This window comes from Quercus robur, chromosome 1 (assembly GCF_932294415.1).
Source record: "Quercus robur chromosome 1, dhQueRobu3.1, whole genome shotgun sequence".
Classification (NCBI taxonomy): domain Eukaryota; kingdom Viridiplantae; phylum Streptophyta; class Magnoliopsida; order Fagales; family Fagaceae; genus Quercus; species Quercus robur.
In genome coordinates, this window is record NC_065534.1 from 35,442,884 (window position 1) to 35,453,270 (window position 10,387).

The 10,387-nt window shown below is 32.6% G+C and overlaps 1 long non-coding RNA gene across 1 annotated transcript; it reads right to left on the minus strand.

Moving 5' to 3' along the window:
• Positions 1-1,756: 1,756 nt before the first annotated feature.
• LOC126733075 (uncharacterized) lies at positions 1,757-7,428 on the minus strand. Its single transcript, XR_007659616.1, has 4 exons — positions 7,132-7,428; positions 6,487-6,547; positions 6,003-6,123; positions 1,757-3,940 (listed from the first exon to the last, which is right to left on the minus strand). It is a non-coding gene; the product is annotated as an uncharacterized LOC126733075 (long non-coding RNA).
• Between the last annotated feature and the right edge of the window lie 2,959 nt (positions 7,429-10,387).

Sequence of the window (10,387 nt, forward strand, 5' to 3'; positions counted from 1 at the left end):
CATTTCTTGAGTTAGATTCTTAGGAATCCGAAAAAGATTGAATCAAAATGCCACCGGGTGGAATAGCGGATCAAATTATGTAGCGTGACAAACTCAGTTTTGAAATTTGCTTTGATGCATGGTTCATTGATCCTGCATCCTTATTTTTCCATTTTGCTATTGGGTTGATTGTCCGTGGATTGATATTTTATTGACTTGGGATCATATATCTAAATATTTAAACTATTATTTGTTATTAAAAAAGAAAGATAAATCTTCGAAAAATTTTATTTTTTAGAAATATAGTTCTCTCATTTTATTAGTATCGAGTCATATACATTTAATTCAGCCCATCAAATGTGGATAATTATTGGGTACTCTTGGAATACTATAAATGCGTACTCCCCCATCTCACATAACTGTGGATCTCATTAATTAAACTAATGTTTAACCCGCGCAATGCGCGGGGTCATTTTATGATTTAGGGTTAGCTTTACAACACTCACCATAAAAATTCTTTGATAGGTTTGGCCTTTATCTTTCATATAAGACATGCAATATAATACCCTATATTTATGTTGTTGTCATTTAAAATATTCTTGACTTTGCATGTCATCAATATGTGTTGTAATATAAAAGAAATTTTTTAAATAAACGTAAAGGTTATTATAAATTTTTTAAGTTGTATAAGTATAATTGATACATTTGTCTCTAAGTTCCATTCCAAGCTTCTATTTCAGTGAAATGTTACATTTATAAATTTTCACAATAGCTTAAGTGATTATTACAATGAATGTCCATTTTTATATGTTTTGTAGAAATCATAATCTGTCTTATCTGCCTTTATGCTTTTACAAAAACATGTGGAAAGAAAAAAGGTATTTAGAATGGATGAGTCTCTAGAAACTGAATTTCATTTACTGTATGTATACCAGCTTAACAATTATAATTATCTAAAATCCAAAAAAGCTTGTTGTGTTTAAACAAATGAACCATAAAATCACTTTTGAACTTTGTTTAACACCAAACTCAATTTTAACTATTTAATTTAATATTCTCATTCATATTAGAGCGGAATAATGAAGTCACAAAATAGAATATAAATGCTTGGACAGTGAAAATAAAACTACTGAACATTTTCTTGATGAAGGAATTAAAGAAAAAACACAACCATAAAATTCCATATCCAATCATTTTGACAGGAAGCCAACTTATTTAGAACTACCACCTAAAAATTAAAGAATTAAGATACCTACTTTGGCATTATAGGATATCTTAAGAATTTCAATATTGTTGGAGTCTTAAATTTGCTCACAACTATAAAATGATGTAAAAAGTATTTTACATGTTACTGACATGCGTTATGGAGGAACGAAACCTATCGTAAACAAAGATGACCCATAATCCAAACATGTGTGATCATAGCTAGAAAAAATAAGTACCAAAATAGTTCTCATCATAGTCAAACTTTCTTTAAAATGTAGATTTTCAATTGGAAATCTTATAAATTATATGTTAGCAATACTATTAACCACTCTTCAATTGGCATATCTAATTCACATAGAAGGAAAAATGTACAATAGAGAAAACATTGAAATTAGAGACTACGTATAAATTTGGACAAACAATAGTTAACAATACTATAACAATTCAGTAGGGTTCAGTCAGTGTTCAAGCTCTACTTCATTTAAACATCTACAATAATAATAATATCTAATAAAATGCATCAATTAACCTTATTTTAACCACAGTAAAACAAATTTGTACAATATGCAAATCTCAACAATAATAGAGGATTTAAAAGTTCTCTTTGACCAAATAGAATAACATCCCAAAACAATAACTAAATATATCCTTCTACGTCACTCTTGTAGATGACATCCATCCAATATAGCATCTTGCCAAAGACGACATGGCATTCCATCTGAAGAGGGTAAAATTAGGGACAACGGGTCCATTTAAATAAATCTGACGGTGCTAGACTAGTGGGCTAACAGTGGACGGATCCAAGATGCGCGGACACAAGGTGGACGGGTCTCAAGGCCACGTGGCATCCACATGGTTTAAGTAACCCCCAAGTAATCCTAATTGGAAACAACTTGTGTCCCACGATTAACCCTAGTCAATAGTGTCCCAATATGAATAGAATCCTAACATGAGGAGAATCTCATAATATACGCCCATATGATGATCTTCTCCATAAGGAAACGCCTTCCTACGCAAGAAACAGAGGTCGGTTCTACACTACTATAAAAACCTAAAGGCTCTCAGAAAACAAGGTACACATAATTCACCCTAACTCTGGCACTCTAGAGTTGTGAAAGGTTTTCTGACTTAACCTTTGGAGGGTCTTTGGCCGGTACCACATCGGTACTCTCCTAAGGTTTTTCTTTGTTTTTGTCTCGCAGGTATCATCTTAAGCACGTGAGTATCGTGTGGTTTACTGACGATTTTCGGCATCATCACCATCAAAGGGGAAAAAAAACCAAAAAAAAAAAAAAAAAAAAAAAAAAAAAACAAAGGCAACTTGGCATTCCATGCATCTTTTTAAAGGAAACAAAAAGCAAGCATGTAAGAAAAGAAAACAAATCCGGGTTATAAAAAATGTGCACTAAACAGATGGTGTAAATTACCATTGTTCAAATACATTTTAAAAATAATATAAAAAATCCTCCACATGTTGCTAATTCAACACATAGACACTCAACTTCATGTAATGAGTCTACCCACACCTAGGTATGAAAAAAAGATCTTGATCTACCTTAATCAATAAAATCTTCAAATTAGCACTTGAATCAAACCATTCACTTACAAACCAACAACTTTGAGTACAAAACTACTTATTTAATAGGAAAAACAACAACCTGAGCCTATAAGCAAAAATTAGTGAAATTAAGATGGATGCACGGAGTTCCAAAATAACTCTACAAAACAAAGTATTCAATAGTATGAAAGATAGAGACTAACAATTAAATAGATACAACAGAGAGAGAATTTTGAGTTCCTAGGCCTCTTAGATTTTACTATTCTCTCTTCATACCATAAAATTGAACCGCAATACATGCATACAAAAGAAGGTGGGCCAAAATTCCAAGGATCAGTAAATTTTCCTATATGAATTTTAAAATATAGGAACAACATTAATAACATGAACAAAAATGGAAGCCAAGTTTTTTTTTTCCCCTTGTAAATTTTAGTTAAGTCATTTACTTGGAAATTCTTCACAACCACTCATTTTCTTATTCATGGATTCCTTGAGGAGCATCACAACAATTAGACCCATCTTCTACCAAAGTATCATCCGTACTCACGTTCAACTTAGTTTCTCCAAAGGAATGGCCCATGTCAACATCAATATCTAATAATCATATGTGAATTGAAAGTTTTATTTTCAAATTTTTAAAAAAGAATGTTTAAAGAACTAATAAGTACAAAGTGGTAGAAAGAGAAGCGAACCTCTTGACGCAAAAAGGTTCATACTTGTACTAGGTGAATACAACAAAAAGCAGTCATGAGTTAATGCTGCACTATCCCTCCTTTTTTATTTTTTTTTTTTATTTTTTTTTTTTTTCAACAATGTCCATTCCCCTGAATTTCCTAGCCTAGGTAGGTTTATTTTGTAAACTATTTTTTCTTTCATGCCATTTTCTTTTGGATCGTTTCTCAAACATTAGCATTCATCTTTTTAGGCGTGCTTCTCTTGCATTTTAATTTTTTTTTTCTTTTTTGCCATCATATCATGGTAAAGGAAAGAAATAAGTTTTAGCATTTATTTTTAGAATCAAAGAGTCCATATTTGATAATATTCAAAACTATTTTAGTTCTACCTTTTTTTAATCAGGCATTAACAAAAATTCTATAATAGCTACAAAGGAAAATTAGGCTTTTCTAACCTTTCAATTTAATTCAGTAGTTCTTCTCAAATAGTAGCCATAAGTCTTATATGTTAAGGATGACTGATCTGAATTAACATGTGAGGGAAAATATGTCATTATAAATATAGAATTCCTGATAAGAGTCAATATACATGAGGTGCTAGAAACTGAGATCCTATAAAACATGTAGTGTCTTATAATTAATTATAATTATCTAAAATTTAGAAAACATGGTAGTTTTATATATATGAAACATTACAAATTTTGAATCAATACCAAACTCAAATTTAACAACATAAAGTAATATTTTATGCTCTATTTTGTATATAATGATTCTGCTTTTGGTTTTTGGTCAATTTCTGCACTATCTAAAGCAATTTAATAACTTAGTTTTACAGTAATAAAATATACTGTTAGGATTCTCTCTTTTTTGTTCTTTTTTTTTTTTTTTTTTTTTTTTTACTATGCTTTCTAATCAGTTTGCTTAATCTTTTTTCTTTTCTTTTCTTTTCTTTTTTTTTTTTTTTTTTTTTTTTTTTTTTTTTTTTATATATATAAGAATTAGTTTGCCTAATCTGTTGCAATAGGCACATTCTTCGACGCTCCAACTCATTCAGAAAGCAATTAGCTTCAACATCTATAGATGTTCCAAAAGGCTACATTGCAGTTTATGTTAAAGAGAGCGAAATGAGGCGCTTTGTAATTCCTATATCATTCTTGAACCAGCCTTCATTTCTAGAATTGCTAAGTAAGGCTGAGGAAGAATTCGGGTATGATCATCCAATGGGTGGTCTCACAATTTCGTGCAGTGAAGACATCTTCATTGATCTCACTTCTCGCTTACATGAATTGTGATATGGTGCCTCTAAGATGAAACAATAGTGACAATTTTGTATATCTATCTAAATTCTTTCTTTCTTTAGGCAGAAGAAGAGATGGGGATTGTCCATCCACTAAAAATGTTACAATTAGAAACATTGTAGCCCTTCTCACATTCTCCAGAGAAATGTAAAATTGAGTCATCTTTTTGTTGGAAGGGGTTCTTTTTTGTTTTATGATATTCCTTGTCCTTTTAATTTGATTTAACATGCCAAGGATTTCTATGGGTAATAGTGATCTATGCAATTATTCTCTTTAGAGACTATGATATATCTACTCCCTTTAATTTAATTTGACTTGGCATGATGTTTCTATAGATAATTGTGATCTATGCAACTTTTCTCATCTCAAAGTCATCCTCAATGATTTATTGGAACTTTTTTTTTTTTTTTTTTTTTTTTTTTTTTTTTTTTTTTTTTTTTTTTTTACGTACTTAAGAATGTCCTTCCATTGTTCAAAGATTTTAATTGAAACCAAATAATGAAATCATCTAGCTGAGCTGGTTTTTGCTTTGCACAGCATGTGAAACCAAAAAATGACATCTCTTAACCATTAGAGCAGAGATTACAAATTATTTTTATTGTTGCATCAAATGTTGTAGCCTTACTTCCTACTTTTAAAGTCCTACAGCAAAAGGTAAGATCCAATTCATGTCTAGTGGAATTTCAAGTGCATTGTATCATGCGTGTGATGTGTAACTGGTGTGCTCTATTTTTTACTGGTCTACAGGTGCATGATCTGTGCAAAACATCTTCCTTAGCTCCACTATTCATAAGATTTTAGTTTCAAGTTTAACACTTTTACTACTGCTTTGGTATTAGTTTATGGATTTTCGGTTCTCTTTCTTGGCTGTGGTGAGCACTTTTGTATACCTAACTATTCTTAGTGAAAATGCAAAGAGGACAATACATATAATTGCAACCATTATTTCTGATTGCTAAAAAAAAAAAAAAAAAAAACATAGCAATTTTAAATTGCAGCAGAGAAAGATGAAAGAAATATTGCAAACAAAGCCTAAGAAAACATTGAAAATATGGGTTGAATTGTAAAAAGTAATGCAGCAGTTCAGTGAAAATTTAAATATGAAAAATGAAGGTTTGGACCACGATGAATCAAACCTTGATTCTGCATGTGTTAGTGGTTCATGTACAGCCTAGAATTCAGATAGCTACAAAATCTATTTGGACTAAATAAACTAATTAACTTAAAATTTAAAGAAACATATATATAAAAAGTGCAAGTGAGAAGTTCCAAGAAAATCATGCGTACCTTTCGAATACAACGTTGAAGAGAAGTGATGGGGGCAGACAACGAACAAAGCAGAGAAACATAACCCTAAACCAAAATCACCATCAATGCTATGATTAAATGGAGCTGAAGATGGGTGGTGCTGGACCAAAAACGTAACCCTAAATCAAAATCAAGTCTTTCAAAAGAATAAATCATATTTAAAATTGAGAAAAAAAAAAACATTTTGATAGAGAATCCAGAAACCCAAAACAAAAACGAATCAAATCTAAACCTATCCAACAAAAAAGCTCAATCAAAAGTAACATTTCATACCCAAATCTAAAAAATAGAAAAAAAAAAAAACAATCTATTGATACCAGTACTTTTGGCGGTCTAAGTCTGACAAGGGACCCAAATTGCAGTAAACATAAATCATAATTATCACATGATTTTGGTTTTTTTCTTTTAAAAATTTATAATAATCAAAAATCAAAAATCAAAGAAAGCAAAAAAGAAAACTCACCCGGTAACAGAGTACCACCGGTTGAGGGAAGCAAGATTTTTGGTGGTCAAAGTCCAAATAACTTAGGAACCAAAAAATAGGATCAAGTTAGTTACACACATACTAAAGTTCTAACAATAACAGAACTTTCAAAAGTATACTATGATTAGAATCCCTAAATATAATAATAATTTAAAAAACAGTAGAAGAAGCAGATTAAAAAACCAAACAAATATGAAGAATGCAATTGCAGGAAAATACTCCCTTCACATAAACCATGCATGTCACTTAAAGAATCTGTCTCATAAATATGGTCATTAACAAACTCTTCATGGAAAACAAAAAATAACCATGAGCAAATATTCAAAATTCCACAATTTCACTCCCCCTTACAAATAACAAAATAGGTAAGAGAGAAAACAAAAAACACAAAAATTATAATGAAATTATTAAGTTTAAAAGATAACCAACCATTAAAATTTAGGTAGGATTCAAAAAGCAAAAACATAACCAAAAAAACTGCCAAACAAAATACAACAATTAAACAAACAGAACTCAAGAAATTGTAAAAATAAGTCGGAAATTAAGGAAAAATGTAGCCTTTTCAAAACCCTGGAAACATTAATTGAATAGAAAACAAAAAAAATGGGGAAAAAACATGCCTACCTTCTAAATTATCTTCTGAATCGCTTCTAAATCGCCTGTTGTTGCAGAGGACAAACAAAGTTTTCCAGTTTTCACTGTTGCAGAAGATGAACAAAGTCTTTTTTTTCGCTTCCTTTTGGATTTTCTTTTTTCGTATGCTTGTTGGTCTGGAACACGGTATTCTAATCTGTGTGTCTATGGAGTTGCAGCGAAGAGGTGGAAGTCAGAGTGAGTCTGAACTTTCGGTCAGGAAATATGGCTTTGTGTTTTAGGGTTTGCTTTTTTTTTTTTTTTTTTGGATAAGCAGCTTGGTGTTTTTATAGATATACGTTTGATGAAAGTGAGTCTTCCAAACGCACCGTATGATATTTTAAAGAATAAATTGTATACATGGTTGTTTTTTAAGTGGTCTTTTTCTCTAACGTGACAACACCTCATTAATTGTAAGGAAAGGCTTCTGCTTTTATATATAGTATTAGATTTACGGTGGGACCTACAATTCATGTGAGAGGGGGGAGTACACATTTATGGTACTATCAGAGTATTCAATAATTTTCCATCAAATGTCAGGTTTCTTAATATGGTGATGACCTTTGTACTTACTCCACAATCTCGCTATAACACTATCACCGAGCCTTGTGCTTGTTTTCTTCTTTCCCTCTTGGAAGGTCTTTCTATAGACTTTCCATCACACATGATAGAATCTATTATAGATTGCTATCGTGACACAGCTACACATAATAAGCTCATCTTTCCTTCGGCTATCACACGTATCCTCATCCACATGCACATCACTATCCCCCCCCCCCCCAACTCCTCACTTCTATGTCATGGGTGCCATTAGTAAGGAATCTATTCGGTGGAGTGCAGCATAGCTTGTTGCAAAGCAGCTGTGTGTGAAGCCTATAGATGCAGCCCTAGCAAATCCTGCAGCCCCTTTCTTTCGACCCTCTTCCTCCTCTGCCCCTTCTTCCTCATCTTGGGCCGCTATCTCCCTTGTTGACATCATGGAGCAGCTTCAACACATGCATGCTGATTTTGGTAGTCATCTGGACCATCTATCCGATGAGATGTGTCAGACGAACACCAAAATCGGTCGTATCGCTTGCCGCCAGTCTCGACTTGGTGGTTTTACGCCCTCACCTTCACCAGAGCATGCTGAGGAGTCTTCTTCTTTAGATGGTGGAGATGATGATGATGATGCTTCTAGCTCAAAGTATGATGATGAGATGACGACCTCTCAATGATACACCCTTTGTCACTCGTGACAAAAAGGGGAAGTAGTTTTGTAGATGAAAGTAGTCTCGGTGTTGGGGGGAGAGCTAGCATAGGACATACTAGATAGGAGGAGAATGTTTTTGAGGGATGTAGTGAGGTTTTGATGTATTTCTCATTACATGTACCATGGTCTTGTGATCACTTTTATTACATACATTGTACTTCTTTGATATATATATATATATATATATATGAGATGATGTATGTTTTTCTTCACCTTTGTCTCACACGTGTTGTTTCTTTTCTATCTTTATACACATGTTTCTTCTTGTATACAACTTGTCTATGTTTCACACTTGATGCCTTGATGAATCTTGTTTAAGTGTTTCAGTTAAGACAGGTTGCAAGTCTACCATGCCACGATCTCTCTTCTTGCAAAGTTTTTCAAGAGTTCGTGTTAGGGTTAGACTTATGTTCTTTTGTATATTATGGGATAATTGTGTTAGACTTCTCTCATAATTTCTTTTTATGTTTTTGTCACGGATTTCCAAATGGGGAGATTGTTAGGGTCATATTTGTTATAATTGGTTAATCCTTAGACAAAATGCACTTTACTTGCAATTGGGTAGATCAAATATGGGTTTAGTACTTCAAGAAACATGTTGTTCAAGTCAAGTATTAAAGACATGAAGATTGGTCCAAGAAACAAGTGAAGAAAAATTGTTCATTAAGTCTCGACAGATAGCTCAACAGATGCCTGCTATCGAGACTTAACGTGAAGCTCGATAGTTAGCTCGACAGATAGCTCGACAGTAGCTTGATCTATCAAGAATTACAATTTCAAAATTTCCAGATCTGAAATTTGGCCTATTCTTATGTATTTGTTTAGGATTTCTTTTCTCACAACTAAACATATATAAGGCTTATTTTAAAGGCCATCACACACAGATATAGAAACCAAGAGACTTTTTTTCTTTGTGTGAAGTTACTGAGTTTGTACGCCATAGGGTTTTGTAATCGAGTGCTTCCAAATCTTCATTGTTGATAAAGTGAAAAACTTTACAGCCAACAACATGTGTTCAAGTTGCTGGAGTTAGTCACGTACTTGGGATCCATGCAAAGGGTTAGTCACAAATTAGAGGTTTGTGCATCAAAGGAAATAAGGCTATTACAAGATCAAGTCCAATTGGGTATTAGAGTAAAGATTCAACTGTATGTTGGTATTTCAGGATAGGCTAGAGTAGTTGGTAAGATTTCTTATACTTGTAACTGCTTGATTGTTGTTTAGTGGATTTTTGGGAGTGGTGACCTTAAAATCACCCGATGGGGTTTTTGCCTTGCGAGATTTTCCCCATTTGTCAACAAATCACCGTATCTAATTTATTTTTAGCTACACTTAGTATTTTTGGTGATTTGTTGGCGCCTTCACGATTTGCATGCAATTGAACCTAATTAATCAACTTGGATAATTGAATTAATTAACTGGGGTCAAGCTATCTCATTCTTCAAGTTGTTTTAACTAAATTGCTTTAATTCCTACCTAATCGGTACAATTCATTGTGCGATTTTATTAGGGTTTTTGGTATTTTGGTGACATCTCATCTGTTTCAACTCCGATTTTGGCCCGTAAAATATCTTTTTGAAGGGAAAAATATGCCCTACAAAACAGCCAAAAATTCAACTTGATCCAACGGTTAAATTAAAAAGTCAAATTTTTTACCATACCCAGTTAAGGTCTTGGCCTCAATTGCTATCACAAGGGATTTTAAATGTTATGACCCTTTGATCCATTAAACCTAATTAATCAACTTGGGTAATTGAATTAGTTAATCGGGATCAAGCTATCTCATTCTTCAAGTTGTTTTAGCTGAATTGCTTCAATTCCTACCTAATCAGTACAATTTATTGTGCAATTTTATTAGGGTTTTTGGTATTTTGGTGACATCTCATCCGTTTCGACTCTGATTTTGGCTCGTAAAATATCTTTTTGAAGGGAAAAATATGCCCTACAAAACGGCCCAAAATTCAGCTTGATCCGACGGTTAAATTAAAAAGTCAA